Source organism: Eurosta solidaginis, chromosome 3 (assembly GCF_040869045.1).
Source record: "Eurosta solidaginis isolate ZX-2024a chromosome 3, ASM4086904v1, whole genome shotgun sequence".
Lineage (NCBI taxonomy): Eukaryota > Metazoa > Arthropoda > Insecta > Diptera > Tephritidae > Eurosta > Eurosta solidaginis.
This window is the reverse complement of record NC_090321.1, coordinates 48,110,084-48,130,748: the sequence shown is the minus strand read 5'-3', so window position 1 is coordinate 48,130,748 and position 20,665 is coordinate 48,110,084. Positions and strand designations below refer to the sequence as shown.

General features: G+C 36.9%; 1 protein-coding gene across 6 annotated transcripts in view; it reads left to right on the top strand.

Annotated features, from left to right (window-relative positions):
* Positions 1–20,665, top strand: part of RhoGEF2 (Rho guanine nucleotide exchange factor 2) — a 582,225-nt gene that overhangs the window by 213,249 nt on the left and 348,311 nt on the right. The gene's annotated exons all lie outside the window — the stretch shown is intronic.

Here is a 20,665-nt window from a genome sequence, read left to right as displayed (position 1 = left end):
AGGATGTATTTTTGTATTATATTAGACATTTGTCGGATCCGGTAGGATCGGACCACTATAACATATATCTCCCATACAACCGATCGTTCAGATAAGACGATTTTGGTCATTCCTGCCGCAATTTAGAATGTAATATATCTTAGAAGATATCCTGAAAAAATCACTTTGATCGGAGCTATATATAGTATATATCCCATACAACCGATCGTTCAGATAGAAACTTGGTGATATTTATTCTAATACAAATATCATAGAAGATTTCATTAAAAAATCATTTCGATCGGAGCTATATATAATATATATCCCATATAACCGATCGTTCAGATAGAAAGATTTTTGGCCATTTCTCCCTTAATTTAGAAAGTATAAACGTGAAACTTGGTGATATATTTTAATATATCATAGAACATTTTCTGAAAAAATCACTTTGATCGGAGCTATATATAGTATATATCCCATACATCCGATCGTTCAGATAGAACAATTTTTGGTCATTTCACCCTTAGTTTTGAATGTAAAAACGTGAAACTTGGTGATATATTCTAATATATCATAGAAGATTTCCTGTAAAAATCATTTCGATCGGAGCTATATATAATATATATCCCATACCGATCGTTCAGATAAGGGGATTTTTGCCATTTTTTATTTTATGTTTATCTTAAAAATCGTTTAGGTATGTACATCTGTTCACTATATATTTCTTATTTTATACATCCGATTATTTGGAGATTACGAACGGGATAAGATTATTGTTCAGCCCCATTCATGAAGGGTATGAAGTCTTCGGCACAGCCGAAGACAGTCACGTCCTTACTTCATTTTTATTTATTGTTGTTAACAGTTTAGACGTTTGTATGAATAATGGAAAAGGACAGGGGCAATGGCAACAACAAGAACGTTGTAATGAGTTTTACTTGATAAGCGAAAGGATTCAATTGACGTTGTGCGATATGTCGACTTTTCCCTTTAAAGAATCATGACAAGTTTTGACTGATTGGTAGCTCAAGGTTGAGTAAAGTTTATTTTAAATGACTTCTTTTTAGTGATTTATTGTTGTGCAAATTTTGGTTCTGAAATTTTGATTTATTATATGCATGCTGCTTCTTGAAACGTATATTTAACATTTTTTTAAATTATTTATCTTGTATACTTGAAGTATAGTAAAGCCTCGCTAATGCAAGCTAAGCATTACACAGGTCGGGGGGGGGGGGGGGGGGGGTGCAGTTTTTCAAACATAATATTACTTGTACTGCCCTCGAAACTAGTTTAACCACAAAATCCTCCTCTCCTGAGTCGGGACTATACAAAATAATGGTTTTCTGTGACCTCTCACTTGTATTGCTTCACAACATACTAGGCCGTTGATCAAACAATTAAATAAAAGCGTTGGGCGCGTTCAGTTGGTCTTATATATGACTATAGAGATTTGACGCGTACAACGCTTTTATTTAATTGTCTGATTAACGCCCTAGATTGAAAAGGAGTGTGATGACTCATGTAAGTATTGTTATACTCAGTTGAGCAGAGCTCACAGAGTATGTTAACTTTGATTGGATAACGGTTGCTTGTACAGGTATAAAGGAATCGAGATAGATATAGACTTCCATATATCAAAATCATCAGGATCGAAAAAAAAATTGATTGAGCCATGTCCGTCCGTCCGCCCGTCCGTTAACACGATAACTTGAGTAAATTTTGAGGTATCTTGATGATCATCTCAGATCGCTATTTAAAATGAACGATATCGGATTATAACCACGCCCACTTTTTCGATATCGAAAACTTCGAAAACCCGAAAATGTGCGATAATTCATTACCAAAGACGGATAAAGCGATGAAACTTGGTAGGTGAGTTGAACTTATGACGCAGAATAGAAAATTAGTAAAATCTTGGACAACGGGCGTGGCACCGCCCAATTTTAAAAGAAGGTAATTTAAAAGTTTTGCAAGCTGTAATTTGGCAGTCGTTGAAGATATCATGATGAAATTTGGCAGAAGCGTTACTCCGATTACTATATATGTGCTTAATAAAAATTAGCAAAGTCGGAGAACGACCACGCCCTCTTTTGAAAAAAAATTTTTTTTTAAAGTCAAATTTTAACAAAAAATTTAATATCTTTACAGTACATATGTAAGTAAATTATGTCAACATTCAACTCCAGTAATGATATGGTGCAACAAATAACAAAAATAAAAGAAAATTTCAAATGGGCGTGGCTCCGCCCTTTTTCATTTAATTTGTCTAGGATACTTTTAATGCCATAAGTCGAACAAAAATTTACCAATCCTTGTGAAATTCGGTAGGGGCTTAGATTCTAGGACGATAACTTATTTCTGTGAAAAAGGGCGAAATCGTTTGAAGCCACGCCCAGTTTTTATACACAGTCGACCGTCTGTCCTTCCGCTCGGCCGTTAACTCGATAACTTGAGCAAAAATCGATACATCTTTACTAAACTCAGTTCACGTATTTATCTGAACTCACTTTGTATTGGTATAAAAAATGGCCGAAATCCGACTATGACCACGCCCATTTTTTCGATATCGAAAATTACGAAAAATTATAAAAAATGCCATAATTCCATACCAAATACGAAAAAAGGGATGAAAGATTGTAATTGGATTGGTTAATTGGCGCAAAATATAACTTTAGAAAAAAACTTTGTAAAATGGGTGTGACACCTACCATATTAAGTAGAAGAAAATGAAAAAGTTCTGCTTGGCGAAATAAAAAAACCTTGAAATCTTGGCAGGAATACTGTACGTGGTATTACATATATAAATAAATTAGCGGTATCCAACAATGATGTTCTGGGTCACCCTGGTCCACATTTTGGTCGATGTCTCGAAAACGCCTTCACATATAAAACTAAGGGCCACTCCCTATTAGAACCCTCATTAATACCTTTAATTTGATACCCATATCGTACAAACAAATTCTAGAGTCAGCCCTGGTCCACCTTTATGGCGATATCCCTAAATGGCGTCCACCTATAGAACTATGGGCCACTCCCTTTTAAAATACTCTTTAATGCCTTTCATTTGATAGACGTGTCATACAAACATATTCCAGGGTTATCCTCGGTTCATTTTCCTACATCGTTATTTCCCTTATGTTGTCACCATAGCTCTCAACTGAGTATGTAATGTTCGGTTAAACCCGAACTTAACCTTCCTTACTTGTTTTCAATAAAGCCATTTAACTTAAAAAAATTTGTTTAATTATTTTATTTTTAAGTTTTCAATTTTTTTTTAATTGCCTATCATTTCTCATTCTATTTAGTGCATTTAGTGACTCATTATTACAAGGACTCTTTCCTGACAATTTGTTACAATCTAAGTCCTTAATACATAATCCTTCCAAGACTTTACTCGACTCTGCGCCACGCATGCTTGTCCCTCCTCGAACTCCAAAATATTTTGATGTCATCAGACTATATGTAATAAATACAAAAATAAATAAAAGGCGCGATAACCTCCGAACAGATTTAAGGCCGAGCTTCTCTTCCAATTTGCGTCTTGCTCCTTTTCCTACAAATTGGCGGGACGGGACCTACTTGTTTTATGCCGATTCTGAACGGCATCTGCAAGGCAGATGAGTTTTGACTGAGAGCTTTTCATGGCAGAGATACACTCGGAGTGCTTGCCAAACACTGCCGAGGGGCGACCCCGCTTAGAAAAATTCTCTTCTAATTGAAAAAACTTGTTTCTAAAATTTTGATGTTGCTTTGTCCGGGGCGTGAAGCCAGGGTCTTTGGCGTGGTAGGCGGAGCACGCTACCATCCACACCACGGAGGCCGCTAATGTAATATTTGTTTCAAATGTGAGCCAAATCGGATTTCATAGCTCGCTTTTTATTCATGTATGTATTATGTGTTCCAAAAATACGATTTTTTTGAATATCTCGATCCTTGCGCCACTTGGCGGCGATTTTTTTCATAGGTATCTTTCTATTGTATGTATTATGTGTTCCAAATATGAGCCAAATCGGACCACAAATACGATTTTTTTGAAATATTTCGATCCATGCGCCACCTATCGGAGTTTTTTCTTATTATTGCATCGTCATCGGATTCTGAACTATATTCCAATTTCAAGCTTGTAGCTTATCGGGAAGTTACTTAAATTTTAATTACAAAATTCGTTCCAGCCACACAACCACCCAGCCTGTCAAGTCAAGCTACATAAAACCGTTTAAAAATACGGATTGGGGATCGATTTGATGTTTAAGGACGCACTTCGAACTATTTGAAAAATATGAAAGAAGCCAGTGTTGCACAGTTTTGTTGTTTGAATAGTTAATTTCTTTATGGACCGCGCGGATTAGGATTATTTCTAGTCTCATCACTTAGGCTTAGGGCGCTTTCATAGTCCTTTAGTTTTTTCTTCAAATCATAGCCCTTTTACTGTATTTTCCGGATGTATGTATCTGTTCAAACTGTCCAAGCTTGACTGTGGTAAGGAAAATGCTTGAAATCCCTTAAAGTATTTTCTTGAGTTCTCGAAACTCTTAAACTTCACATAAACTCAAAGTGCTTGAATCTTACAAAGCTTTTAAGCACCGCTTTATACTTTAAAAACATGAATTCCCCTCCTCTAAGCTTCGACACCCAATATAGTACATACATACTTACAATCAGCAGCCAATACCATACCATCACCCCCAACCAACTAACCACTCAACCACACAACGAAGAAAGTTCCTACGTCTGCCACAAAATTTTGCTGTATCTTGTTCTAGACGCTTTCGTAGTCGTCGTCGTCAACGTCGTTTAATGTCGAAAGTTGTGAATTTTTATTTCAATGGTATAACAACCGCGCCCCTTTCTTATCTCAGCAGTAAATGCGCGTGTTCCTTATGACTATTCGCCATTGCGCTATGTCTGTGTTTTTCGCCACCTTTACTGTCTTCTAATATTTGATGACCCTACCTTTATTGCGCTATACATTTCTACTTCGTTTACCTACTGCTTAACATGCCGCTTCAACTCCTTTTTGGGTGCATTCATCATTCCCTTCCTCATTTGTAATTCACGCAATTCGACATTTGGTGGTACGCTTGTTTTGTTTTTGTGTGTTTTATGCGATTTCTGTTCGGAACTCCTTGCTTTTGTTATTCTTTGCCAGCTGCTGCTCGCTCTACCTACTGCGCTTGTTTCTTTGCAGACGTCGTTGTGATTGCATAGCTATTGTTTTCCACGGTATTTGGTCTTTAAACAGGTTTATTTTGTTACGCTCTGGCCTGACATTTCGACACTTGGGCTCATGCCAATCGGCTACATTTGCTTGTGTCAAAATCTCTAATATGTACTTTACTCAGCGCGCTCCTTAACAGGTAAATGCCGGAGTTGTGCTTTCCAATTTCTTGGTGTTTTCCTCTTAAGTGACTTTGTTCTTGCCGCTTTGAGTTGTTACCTTTTTCATTTCATGTTTCTACTTCTGCGAATGGCTTGTCTTCTTGGATTCATCTCCACTTTGGGAGGACGTCGCGCCTTGTCTTTTTATCCGCTCAATCTCATCATTGAGCACGTGCTCTTTTTGCGAACTTGTTAACGATTCTCTTGTCTGATTTGACTCACTGTCGTTGGAATTTGTCTGTTATCAGCTGATAGTTGTTCCTGATGTACAGTTAGCGCTCAGTGGAGCTGAGTCGTTTTCATAATGATTTCCACTCGTTTCTCTTATAAACTGCTCAATAAGTGATGGGGGAATACGAATACTCGATAACGTTTTTGTAGCAAAATTATTTCTATGCACTTCTTTATTGTGAAGCGTTACATTTCATCTGCGTCAAAGTGCAAGTTAACCAAAGCCTTTGTCATTTGCTTTAAATTTGAACTCGTCGTACAACCTAGATAATCTCACCTTACTTACCTGTTCTCTAAAAGATTACTGAAGTAACTGAAACCACTAAATCTGACAAAAAGTAGTAGATTAATAGGCACAGGTGAAAGGCTTTATATTCTTAAATGAATTATTGAATTGCAGATCACTACTCTTTGTAGTAGCTCGGACTCATTCCTCCCCTATCATCCACTATGACTTCAAATATCTGTTATCAAAACGCCACTTATTTTCCTGCATAAATAATTACGTTGCGGTTTGTTTCAAACCTGCATCTTTCCAATCATCAGCATGGCTTTCGAAAATTACATGGCACTACCACTGCGCTACACGCCATCTACAAAGAAATAAATTGCGGACTGAACAAAGAATCCCACCATAAAACTGTACTCAATAATAAAATAAATAAATAAATATAAGGCGCGATCTAAGGCCGAGCTTCTCTTCCAATTTGCGTCGTGCTCCTCTTGATTTTCCCTACAAATTGGCCGGACGTGTAGGTCCCACGTTTTATGCCGACTCCGAACGGCATCTGCAAGGCATATGAGTTTTCACTGAGAGCTTTTCATGGCAGAAATACACCCGGAGCGCTTGCCAAACACTTCCGGGGGCGGCCCCGCTTAGAAAAATTGTCTTCTAATTGAAAAACCTTTATTCTAAAATTTTGATGTTGCTGTACTCAATGTGCTAGACTTATCAAAAGCTTTTGAAACAGTCAATCACAGTATGTTTCCACAAGACTTGGAAGGGTCTACCCTTCCTTCCAGTCCTAAATGGTTGACTGCGAATTGTCTGTGGGATCGGCAAGCATCAGAGAAGAAGACAAGGGGTGCCGTAGGTTGGTATCCTATCCCAACTTTTGCTGAATGTTTACACATGAAAACTCCCTTTCCCACCAAAAGAGTTATCATTGTGTCCATCGCCAAACGAATGCACGATAACGGCAACAGGTCTTGGTCCATCCCTTGATAAGCTTTGCTATACAATTTACGACTATTTCCGTAAGCTTTCCAATTTTTTCACCCCGCGAAACTTGTAGTTGTTACCGATCAAATACTCGGTGACCTTATTTACAACGTGAACGTGACAAATGTTGGCAATATGGAACATTTACCTAAAAATATTGTGTGTGACGATCCGGACCTACATTTTGGCGAGCATGCAGCCGCCATTGTACTTAAAGTTCAGCGCCGTAATAAAATTCTGAAGTCTCTCGTTGCCAGGACTTAGGGGTAAAGACAAAGAAACGCTTATAGCTATTTATAAAGCAATTAGCCAACCGCCCACAATGCTACGCGTCTCCTATGTGGTCGCAGAGCTTAAAAGAAATACACCGGAAGAGTCGGCAGGCCTGTCAAAACACCGCGCTCAGAGCTGTCACGGGATATATTCTTATGTCTCCAGACCATCACCTACACAGTGAGGCGTGAATACTCCCCATAAAAGAGCTTAATAAAATGCAGAAAAAACAATTTCCAGAAATGGGCATGACAAATAACATCTGATTGTAGAGGCCCCGCCTGCCAGGAAGTTAAGAAGTCATCTCAATATGAAGAAATTCTGCACTCAAGAAACAAAAAAGGCCCTCAAAGGCATCCAAAAAAAGGCGTCGGACTGCTAAGCCAGAGATGGCCCAGTGAACCGCGCTCTTAAAGACAAAAGCAACCTCCCCAGCGAGACGCCTGTCACTCTAGCTCAACTTCGATCTCAATAGGTCAAATTCTTACTAATCCAAAATCAACCCCGACATAACCAATGTATGTATATCCGGCTTGTTAAAGGTCCCCACATGACACCAACCATCTTTTTAATTGCAATGTTGAACCAACGCCTCTAACACCCTTATCTCTTTGGAGCAACCCTGTTGAAACCTCATGTTTCTCGGACTTCCGCTAGAAGATATTAATGACAATTTGTAAGTGATCTCACCTATTGAATGAGGCGACGCACTGCTACAACAAAAACATAACGCAGCCCAACAGCTGTTCACCACCCAGCTGATTGTTATCCGCTATAATTTGTTGCAAGTAGATATACATTTCCACTCAAAGCATTTCATATTTTCACACATATTTTTAACACACTCATAACTTGTTATCTCAGCGCTCAACGTTGCGCTCAATGTGGCCAGGCGAATGAGTGATTTCAATTTGCCGGCAAAACGACAAAGCGAATGAGCCATAAATTTCCGACACAATAAATTAGTGTTTTCCAAAACGGCAATGAAAATGGTTGTTGTGTGAATCGCATGTGATTTTTAACGCGACTTTTCAAAATTTCCAACGTTTGGTGAGACGGTGGAGCTGGTGCTGGTGTTAGCGCTGCTACTGATACATATTTGGCTGTGTTGGTTTGAGTAAAATTTGTGCAAAAGGCGCGCGCGGGGCGGCTAAAAAAAGAAGTGTGAACGATTTATTGTAAAAGCATAAAAAAGAAAATATTTTAATTAAAAAAAAAACATTTTAAAGGCGTGTTAAATGTTTTAATGGTTTGGAAAGTAAAAAAGGTATTATAAATATGTATTTAGAAAAAATCAGCGATTGTGTACATATTTTTTATTGCTAACTAGCAAAGACCGACCAAAGGCTGTCATTTCAGTGTAACCCCATTTAATTTGTTGCGTCCCTCCCCAGTGAAAAACAAATGTCAAAATTTTTTTTAATAATTAAAAATTTTTAAAGTTATTTTAAAAAAGAAAAAAAAAAAACAAACCTTTAAGGAACAAAAATATTGAAATAAATTGACACAAAAAAAAAAATATATATATATATACATATATTAAAAAAAAAAAATCAAAAATAAAAATTTGCTAATAAAAAACTAAAAATTATTTCTTCAGAAAAATTAAAAAAAAAAGTTCCAAATACCAATATACAAAAAAATGTAATAGTGAAATAAACAGTGAAAAATGTATGCATTTTTAAAATTTATGTATTTTTTATTCAAAAGAACATCCAATTGTGCTAGCAAGTTAGAAAGCAAGCGATCTATAAATTAAAATCAATAAAAAAATTTAAAAGTGAATCAATTAATTATGTTTTTCTTGTTGCAATTCATAAGTTTTTATTACATATTTGTATGTGCATATGTAAATGTGTGTGTGTTTATGTATGTACATAAGTGCGTGAAAGTAGCTGCCAAAGCCACAAACATTTTGTTGTTTTTTTTTGTTGTTGTTCTTGCTTTCCACCATAAAAATGTGTGTGCAGTGAATAATTTTCCTGAAGCTTGTTGTAGTTGTTGTTGACGGGCGTCTATGACTTTCCTATTACTTGCCGCTCCTTTTCCTTCCTGTCAAATTAAATAGAAAATTTGCGAACATTTACAATAACAACAACAACAATAAGACTTAGTTAACATAGTACACAAAAAAAAACAACGCTAAACAAATACGGATACGGATACACACACAAACGCAGACCGAGCTGCTGTAGATGCAACTCAACTTCTCATAGATGCCCAACCATACATACATACGTACATATGTACGAGTATGTATGTGTCTACAGTTGGTGGTGTAAAATATAGTAACACGATTTGACAAAATGTGGGGCATTATTGATGTGTAAACATCTTTGCTCAAAGAATGGGGGAATCATGAATGTAAGCGTAAGGTGTAAAATATAATCGTAGTTTTTGCTAATAGTATTCTACCTGGAGGATATCTGTATGTAGAATGTACATAAATGCAGGCGTAGTGTGTGTTATTAGTCTGCTCTATGGGGTAATAGAGAATGTAAGCGTAAGAATAATCACTACACTGTAGCGTAATGTGGAAACAATGTACATGGTAGAGTTAATGTGCGTGAAATCACACACCGACTCAAAGCAAACACGTCAGCTATAAATTAAAGCCTCTAAGCATAATATAATTTGTATGCATGCAAGTACACGTGTACACACTGCTGTTTTGAGTGAAATAAAGTGCCAAAGATATTATAGCAAACATGAAATAATGCGTGATTTTTATTTTATACCTTTCATGAACATGAAATTGTATATTAACTTTGGCCCGATGTTTGTAACGTTGAGAAATATAGAAGATAGACTCACCATTAAGTATACCGAATTGATCAGGGCGACGAACTGAGTTGATATAGCCATGTCCGTCTGTGCGTCCGTCCGTCCGTCTGTCTGTTTGAACCAAACTAGTCCCTCAAATTTTGAGATATCTCAATGAAATTTGGCACAAGGATGTATTTTTGTATTATATTAGACATTTGTCGGATCCGGTAGGATCGGACAACTATAACATATATCTCCCATACAACCGATCGTTCAGATAAGACGATTTTGGTCATTCCTGCCGCAATTTAGAAAGTATAAACCTGAAACTCGGTGATATATATTCTAATATATCATAGAAGATTTCCTGAAAAAATCACTTTGATCGGAGCTATATGTATATAGTATATACCTATCCCATACAACCGATCGTTCAGATAGAAAGATTTTTGGCCATTTCTCCCTTAGTTTCCAAAATAAAAACGTGAAACTTGGTGATATATATTCTAATATATCATAAAAGATTTCCTGTAAAAATCATTTCGATCGGAACTATATATAATATATATACGATACGATTGTTCAGATAAGGGGGTTTTTTAACATTTTTTATTTTATATTTATCTTAAAAATCGTTTAGGTATGTCCATCTGTTCACTATATATTTCTTATCTTATACATCCGATTATTTGGAGATTACGAACGGGATAAGATTATTGTTCAGCCCCATTCATGAAAGGTATGAAGACAGTCCCGTCCTTACTTGTTTTTGGTTAGGTTCTTTATTTTTTTGTTACATCTTTGCAAATTATTTGGTTAGATTTATATGAAATACATAATAAAAATCAAACAAAAATTTTAATAAAATTAAATTAAATTAAATTAAATTAAATAAAGAAAAATAAAATATTTCCTTGGGATGAATTGTCCGTGGAATAAATTGTCCGTGCCTTTTTCTTGCGTTCATCGAATTTTTAGTATATTTTGAGCTTCTTTAGTCTTATATTTAATCAACAAATTTTTCAATACTTACTTACTTAATTGGCGCTTAATCGTTTAAAGTTAGGTTAAACAAAAAAAAAAAAAAAAAATGTATTACAAACTTTTTTACATAGTACACAGTTTTTAAATAAATTGTTCGTTTAATAATATATAGTTTTTTTATTTTGTTATTATCTATTTTTTATTTTATTTTTAAATTGTTTTTTTAAATTTTCACAAGGTTGCACGATTTCATGAAGAAACATAAAAAATGCTTACTTTTAATTAAATAAATATAAAAAATTTAAAAACAATTTTTTTGAAATATGTTGCATAGTGATGTATATTGGAACGATTTTCCGTCAACCCTTGTCAAATTTGGTTTCGATACAAACCGGTTTCGGCGTTGCGCCATCATCAGTTATCGATTTTCGGAAAATCGTTCCAATATACATCATTTATCCACCCTGTCAGAAAACCAACAAAACAAAATAAGTCATTTTGCATAGTATTTTTTTTATAATATAAAATTCTGTAATTAAAATTTTAGTTTTAAAAAGTGTATTAAAAAATAACAAGCCCTTATTTGAAATTTTGCTACTTTTGTTCTGATATTTTTTAATCAATTTTTAAATATTTATTTCTTTTCTCTTTAAATTTTCAAAAAAAAATTTAAATGAACCCTTAGTTTGAATTTTTTTTTTCAAAATTTTTTACATTGAGCTAGAGATTTAAAAAAATGTATTCCATACAAATCAATCTATTGTTTTGGTCCTTTTTTAAAACTATACATATATATTTTTCATAATTTTAGGACTATGAACCATTCAAAAACGAACTCGGTGTGCACAACTTTTGTTTTATATTGTCTGAAATTTTGAAAATTTTAAACTTCGCATATAGTTTTTTTTTTTTAATTTTCAAAACATGTTGGCCTACCTAACGCAGTTTGGGAACTTTTCCCACAACGTTAAGCAAAATCCTGCAGGGTGCATTTAGCAGGCTACATTCCAGGGCGGCGGCGAGCGTCGTCAATGTTAGCCCAATCAAGACGAGAACTGATGTTCTTCACCAAAAGAACCAAAATACTTTAACTTAGCAGAATGTTAATGATGTGACTTTACACAGAAGTTAAAATGCCCACCTTATTGTACGGAGCGATAGTGTGGTGTCCAGCCCTGGATTTAATAAAATACTAAAAAAATAAAAGTGTAAGGCGCGATAACCTCCGAAGAGATCTAAGGCCGAGCTTCTCTTCCAATTTGCGTCGTGCTCCTATTTTTTTCCTTCAAATTGGAGGGATGGGATCTACTTGTTTTACGCCGACTCCCAACGGCATCTGCCAGGCAGATGAGTTTTGACTGATAGCTTTTCGTGGCAGAAATACTCTCGGAGTGCTTGCCAAACACTGCCGAGGGGCAAATCTGCTTAGACAAATTTTCCTCTAATTGAAAAAACTTGTTTCTAAAGTTTTTGATGTTGCTTTTTCCGGGGCGTGAACCCAGGATCTTTGGAGTGGTAGGCGGAGCACGCTACCATTACACCACGGCGGCCAAAATACTAAATAAAATACTAAAAAACTAAAGAAATTACGAGGAGCAGCCTGTGGAGAGGTAGCAGGAGCACTTCAGTCGTGTTCAACCGACGCGTTAAATGTTATACTTAACCGGCTACAACTAACCATAGACATACGCCTAACAGCTACAACCTCTGTTATCAAACTTATGGAGCCTAGATGCGGAAATGGGAGCAGTATGGCCACAGCGGCATCCTAAAAAGGCTACTCGATGTAGATTCAACAACAAATTATCTTTCGCCTATATTTAACTTTGACAAGAATTTAAAGGTGAGCATAAGGATTGGTCAGCCGACATGTATGTATGTCAGTAGGGTGCAAAATGGATTGTGGTGTTGGCGCAGGGGTATTCTCCGAAAAGCTAGAATTCCCGCTCTCAATCTGTCTTCTAAACTCAGCTAGTCAAAATGGCCTGTTGCAGAAAAACTGGTAAAAGCCGGTGCATCATAAGACAACATTGAGGCAGTCGCGGTACATCGACCGCTTACATCAATAAAAAGTGATATTTTTAGCTCTCTAAAAAAGCCGCTATACAAAATTGGTACTCTAAGAACTGATCTAGGTTTACCAAAAAAATTATGGCTGGACTGTAAAACACAAAAAAAAAAAAACAAAAAAACAAAGGAGTTCCTTAAATTGTCGATGAAATAAATATTTAGAATGACAGTCACAATTACGTGCAACTGCTCATTTGGCCCACAAACAAGTAAGGAAGTCTAAGTTCGGGTGAAACCGAACATTACATACCCAGCTGTACGCTTGAAATGCTGTTGTTTGTTTTGTGTGCTTAATAGTGTTACAAGGCTGCGTAATATTACATATACATATGGTTCTATTCTGAACTAGTTTTTATTCGAGTTATGGCTCCCGAAACATAGAAAATTGCTTAATCATAAAAGGGGCGGTGCCACGCCCATTTTTTAATTTGAAGTTTTTCCTATTTATTGTTATAAATCCACTTGGGAAATGAAATACCATTGATATAAAGCTCTTTTTTGCAAAGATAAAGCTTATTTACCCTTTTAAAAATCTTGTTTGTAAAAGTGGGCGTGGTCCTTAACCGATTTCGTAATTTTTTCTTCAAAGCATTCCTTATAGTAAAGCCAACCTCTCTGCGGAATTTTGTTACGATAGGTTTAACGATTTTTAATTAATGATTAATAATATTTGTAAAATTGATTTTATCACAAGTGGGCGGTGCCACGCCCATTTTACAATTTTTTTTTTTTTATTTTTATCAAGAGTCTCAGTATCAGTCCACATGTCAAATTTCAACATTCTAGGTGTACTATTTACTAAATAATCAGTTTTTTTGTGTTTTCCAAAATGTTATATATATAAAAAGTGGGCGTGGTTATCATCCGATTTCGCTCATTTTCAATACTAATCTGTTCTGGGTCCATATAAGCTCGTGTACCAAATTTGGTCAAGATATCTCAATATTTACTCAAATTGTCGTGTTAACGGACGGACGGACGATCATGGCTCAATCAAATTTTTTTTCGATACTGATGAAGTTGATATATGGAAGTCTATATCTATCTCGATTCCTTTATACCTGTACAACAAACCGTTATCCAATTAAAGTTATAATACCCTGTGTACAAGTACAGCTGGGTATAAAAAGAAAAAATGTCTATCTTAAACTTGTTACAATGGTACGCTTCTATTTTGCGGCCCAGTACTGTACCTACTTACTTATATATGCATGTACAAGTATATCATGAACATAAAACCATGTCGTTAGCTGCTCGCCTTCAGCATCGAAACACACACAAACACATACATATACATATTGCACAAATTTGCCACACCAAGCAACAACTAACTTTGTATCAGTACACACAACAACAACAAGCATGTGCACCAGTCAGTAGCGTATCCCAGCCCAACAACAGCATCCCATTGCTTCCTCTCATCATCAGCAAGGGAAGTGCAGCAGCTCTATTTACTAAGCAACTGTTTGTAACTGCTACTGTCGCTGCCAATGATGCCATCCATAGCCTTAACCGCTTTCGCCCCCAACACTAGCGGATTGTGTTCTTGTTCTATGTAATAATTTGTGTACTTATAAATACATATTTTTGTACGATTGTGTATTTTGCAAGTATTGCACATTTGTAGATATGCAACTGTGGTGTATAGCGGTCTGAATGGCTGCCTGTGCATAGAGTCATATATGAAGCCACTGAGTAAAAAATATTGAAATATCGGTGCATCTTTAGTTGTGCTTTGGTTTAATTTGTGCTCTGAAGTGGATTAATGGTGTCAGCAGTTTATCTTTTTTTCGTACTTTTTTTATAATAATAATATTGTGCTGTGTTTTGTGCTCTACCGCCAATCTCTCAATCTCACCTCCGCATGCATCTTGAACATCTTCACACCTTAAATGCGCTCGAAAGCTTAAGCAGCACGAGTTCAATGTATTTAACTAGCTCATTTTCTTCCTCTTCTTCAGCCATTTATAACGTTTGTTGTTTGTAGTTTTAATGCAGTTTTATTGTTTCTTGTTTTTAATTTTTTTCTTTCTTATTTTGCCACATTTGCACTTTTCCATATTTCTATTTAATTACCTAAATATTAATCGCGTGCAATATTACATTCATTTCCCCCCTTTTAAAGTGTAGAGCACGGAAAGAAAAACAAGTAAGGAAGGCTAAGTTTGGGTGTAACCGAACATTACATACTCAGCTGAGAGCTTTGGAGACAAAATAAGAGAAAATCACCATCTAGGAAAATGGACCTGGGTAACCCTGGAATGTGTTTGTATGACATGGGTATCAAATGGAAGGTATTAAAGAGTATTTTACAAGGCAGTGGGCCATAGTTCTATAGGTGGACGCCTTTTCGAGATATCGCCATAAAGGTGGACAAGGAGTGGCTCTAGAATGTGTTTGTACGATATGGGTATCAAATTAAAGGTATTAATGAGGGTTTTAAAAGGGAGTGACCCTAAGTGGTATATGTGAAGGCGTTTTCGAGATATCGACCAAAACGTGGACCAGGGTGACCCAGAACATCATCTGTCGGGTACCGCTAATTTATTTATATATGTAATACCACGAACAGTATTCCTGCCATGATTCCAAGGGCTTTTGATTTCGCCCTGCAGAACTTTTTCATTTTTTGTACTTAATATGGTAGGTGTCACACCCATTTTACAAAGTTTTTTCTAAAGTTATATTTTGCGTCAAAAAACCAATCCAATCACCATGTTTCATCCCTTTTTTCATATTTGGTATAGAATTATGGCATTTTTTTCATTTTTCCAAATTTTCGATATCGAAAAAGTGGGCGGGGCCACAGTCGGATTTCGCCAATTTTTAATACCAAGATAAAGTGGGTTCAGAGAAGTACATGAACTAAGTTTGGTAAAGAAATATCGGTTTTTGCTCAAGTTATCGTGGTAACGGCCGAGCGGAAGGACAGACGGTCGACTGTTTTTTTGTTAAAATTTGACTTAAAATTTTTTTTTTTTAAGTTGGTGTCTTCGTTATTAGATTTTGCTAATTTTTATTTAGCACACATATAGTATAGGAGCAACGTTCCAGCCAAATTTCATCATGATATCTTCAACGACTGCCAAATTACAGCTTGCAAAACTTTTAAATTACCTTCTTTAAAAAGTGGGCGGTGCCACGTCCTTTGTCCAAAATTTTACTAATTTTCTATTCTGCGTCATAAGGTCAACACACCTACCAAGTTTCATCGCTTTATCCGTCTTTGGTAATAAATTATCGCACTTTTTTGGTTTTTCGAAATTTTCGATATCGAAAAAGTAGGCGTGGTTATAGTCCGATTCCGTTCATTATAAATAGCGATCTGAGGTGAGTGCCCAGGAACTTACATACCAAATTTCGTTAAGATACCTCAAAATTTACTCAAGTTATCGTGTTTACGGACTGACGGACGAACATGGCTAAATGAATTTCTTTTTTCGTTCAGATCATTTTGATATATAGAAGACTATATCTATCTCGATTAGTTTATGCCGTTACGGATTACCTATGCGAACAAAATTAATATACTCTGTGAGCTCTGCTCAGCTGAGTATAAAGAAATACAGCTAGGTACCTTTAAGTTGGCTTGGCTGAGCATGAGATAAGAAATTGTTGTGGTTGTTGGTGTGTAAAAAATATAATTTTTTTTATTTTCAACACATACATCACACTGAAGGAAAAAAGCTCGTAAAATCAACCGAACTACGGGTCAATTCAGTTGATATTTCTGTAAATTGTTATCCATGTTGTTGTTGTTGTGCAGTGCTTCACTGCATCCAGTGGATGCGACCGAGGAAAATTACTAGAAGACGAGAATGCTCCCCATCAGGGAGAGAAAAGAAATGCTAACCACACAATTCCTGTTGAATACCCAGAAACCTGGGCATCTCAACAGACATCTGATTGATGAGCCAACACTGCCCAGGCGCTTAATGAGTAATCTCCGTAAGCATTATGGGAATATACGGCACCTGAGAACACAGCCGTATGAAGCCAAAAAACCAGCAGGTCCTCAGTTAATTCCACAAACAGGCGTCGGACCTCTAGGTCAGGAATTTCCCGGTGAATCCTGTACTCAAAGAACAATACCCTCACCTTGCAGAAACGCGACTCACTCTAGCTCAACTTCGATCTGGATACTGTAACAGGTTAAACTCTTACCTATCCAGAATCAAACCCGACATACAAAATTTATGCGCTGCTTGCAATGTGTCCCCACATGACACACCATCTCTTCAATTGTAATGTGGAACAAACGCCTCTAACACCCCTCTCATTATGGTCCACCCCTGTTGAAACAGCAAGTTTGCTTGGACTCCCGTTAGAGGATATTGATGACAATTTGTGATCGGTCACACCTATTGGATGGGGCGAAGCACTGCTACAACGACAACAGGAAACTTGTCGTTTCGAAAGGGTTGATACAGAGAGATAAGTGTGTTAAAGGCGTTGTTGTTGTTGTAGCGATAAAGATACTCCCCGAAGGTCTTGGGGAGTGTTACAGATGTTGATGGTCCTTTGCCGGATCCAGATCAGCAACGTTCCAGTAACAAATATCATTAAGGTACAAGCCCGAGCATCTCGGGAACGATTTGCTATTACCACATGATCCATGAGGAACTTGAATTCGCCAGAGCCTCGGCTGTTAAAGAAACAAGATTCACCACGGGTAGGTGAGGTTGACAATTGGGTTGGACAAGTGCCGGGTTGCGCTACACATCCCCTTGAATCAATCTAAGGCCCCTAACCCGCTGGAAGGCGGGCCCCCTTTAATCAGATGTCTGTTGGGATGCCCAGCGGGAACTGTGTTCAACATTTTATTTCTCTCCTTTATGGAAAGTATTCTCGCCTAACTGTGTAGATGATATTCCGGAGATCGTTGGTGTTTCTCAAAATCATTACAACCATTCGTCTAAGTTTTTTGGGGGAAAACGTAGCCGCATGCTGATGAAGCTCTAAGATCCATTCAATTCTTTGGCGTCAGATTCTGCCTTTCCATCGGCTTATGATATAATCCACCGCATCCGGTTGCTTAGTAAATGAAATTTGCTGTGGTTACCTACTAAATTTCTGCGAAAAAACTCAATTTACATTTAGCCAATCTATGTTATATGTGGGAATTTACGCAAATGCAGTTATGCTCATTAGGGTGGACCAAAATTGTTTAAAGTTTTTTGTTGAATTGGTTCTTTACTAGGCAACTCTAGAATACAAAAAAATAAAAACATAGTTAAAAGTGATTTTAATGGGCAGGGTGTTGAAAAATGTTAGAACTCGTGTGTATCAACCAAACGCGCTAGTGCCTTTTTCGTTAAATCGTTTTCTACCAGTTACTTCCAGCGGAGTTGGGCCCCTCCTCTACCTCTGCTTCGGTAGGGTTCCGATAAGAATACCCTCTTAACCATATCATTATCTTTCGTTCGCATAACATGGTCCAGCCAGAGTAGCCACTGTGTTTTAGTTCGCTGGACTTTGTTGATGTCTGCGTGAAGATTGTACAGTTCACCATTAAATCTTTTTCGGTACTCGCCGTCACCAACGCGTAGAGGCCCGTAAATCTTTCGAAGAACTTTTCTCTCGAACACTCCCAGAGCTGTCTTCTCTGATGTTGTCATGGTCTATGCTTCTGCTCCATATAGCAGAATCGCCGAGAGAGGATTTTACTTTTTAATTGCCTTCTCAGTTCAAAATAAAATTTCTTGGCAAGAGTGATTCTTCGCTGGATTTCTTAACTGACGTTATTGTTTGTGTTAATTCTGATTCTCAAATAAACGAAGTCGTTTACTTACTTACTTAATTGGAACTTAACCGTTTAAACGGTTATGGCCGTCCAACAAGGCGCACCGTCATTCCTTCTCTCTGCAAACCGGCGCCAATTGGTCACACCAAGGGAGTTTAAATCGTTTTCCACCTGGTCCTTCCAACGGAGTGGGGGCCGCCCTCTACCTCGATAGAAACACGTTCTTGGCCGGAACGACATCTTTCATTCGCATAACATGGTCTAGCCAGCGCAGCCGCTGCGTTTTAATTCGCTGGACTATATTGGTGTCTGCGTATAGCTCGTACAGCTCATCGTTAAATATTCTTCGGTACTCGCCATCGCCAACGCAGAGAGGTAGAGGTCCATAAATCTTTCGAAAAACACGAAGTCGATTACTATTTCCAAATGATGGCTCTTTTTTCAGTTTGGAGTAAGCAGATATTAAGAAACCGCTCTATATAGGGTCACCCTGTCCAAAACTCCATTTAGTTTCGAACGGCTTGCAGATAGAAGTTGATACACGCGCCTCACAAACGCCTCACCAACTTCAATAGCTCCGCAGGCAATCCATTGGCGCGCTGCGTATCGCTATTCCTACTTCGTCATAGCCCGGTGGGCGAATATTTATTCCAACCTCATCGATTTCGGGCTCCGGTTAAATTATCACTGGACGTTTTGTCGCTCTATCCATTTAGGAGCACAGAGAAGTGTGACTTTCATATTCTAAGCACCCTCTGTACAACGGTTACCATTTCGCCGTTTTCGTTTTTACAGAAGGTTGTCCCACGCCTAAAATCGTCTGTCCGTCGCCGAATTTTTTGGTAAAATTTACGAGTGTTATTCCTGGTGGCTAGCAGCTCAAGCTCCTCGCTTTCACACCTTTCTGTTTTCTTTCTGTAAATGCGTCTTCCTCGCTTTTCAACTCGCAGTAATATTCACACACTCTTCTTGTTCTGTTCGCTTTTAACGTAGCCCTGTAGGCAGCGTCCAACATTTTTTTTTAAATTATTTTGTTTTCAAGTTTTCAGTTTTTATTTAATTGCCTAGTATTTCTTATTCTATTTAGTTCTTTTAGTGCTTCATTATTAGAAGGACTCTTTCCTGAAAATTCGTTACAATCTAACTCCTCAATACATAATCCTCCTAAAGACTTTACTCGACTTAACGTCACGTATACTTGTTCCAAATATGAGCCAAATCGGAGCACAAATACGATTTTTTTTTTAATATCTCGATCCTTGCGCCACCTAGCGGGGTTTTTTATTTTTATTTCTGTATGTATTATGTGTTCAAAATATCAGCCAAATTTGACCAATTTTTTTTTAAATATATATCGATCCATGCGCCACCTAGCGGAGTTTTTGTATTGTCATCGGGTTCTGAACTATATTCCAAGTTTCAAGCTTGTAGCTTGTCGAGAAGTTACTTAAATTTCAATTACAAAATTCGTAAACAACGCTCGCTACACAGAGTGAAGTTAAAAAAACCGTTTAAAAAAAGAAAATTGGAAATGTTTGTTCTGAAACTTGCGAAAAAACTTCCACAACAAAAATAAACTTCGAGTTTTTTTTGACCCACCCTAATATATGTGGAAAATCATCAGTTATAATGGCATGTAAAGTAGTAACGGCATGTAAATAGTACCATGTTACACATATAACAAAATATCATGGCATACTCTGGCTTTTCCTTGTCAATGCAGGATCAATGCCACTGATTGCCTTTCTGCAAATATAAAATAAGAAAAAGCAAGTAAGGACGGGACTGTCTTCGGCTCTGCCGAAGACGTCATACCTTTCATGAATGGGGCTGAACAATAATCTTATCCCGTTCGTAATCTCCAAATAATCGGATGTATAAGATAGGAAATATATAGTGAAGAGATGTACATACCAAAACGATTTTTAAGATAAATATAAAATACAAAAAAATAAAAAAATAAAAATAAAATAAAATACAAAATGGCAAAAAACCCCCTTATCTGAACGATCGGTTGT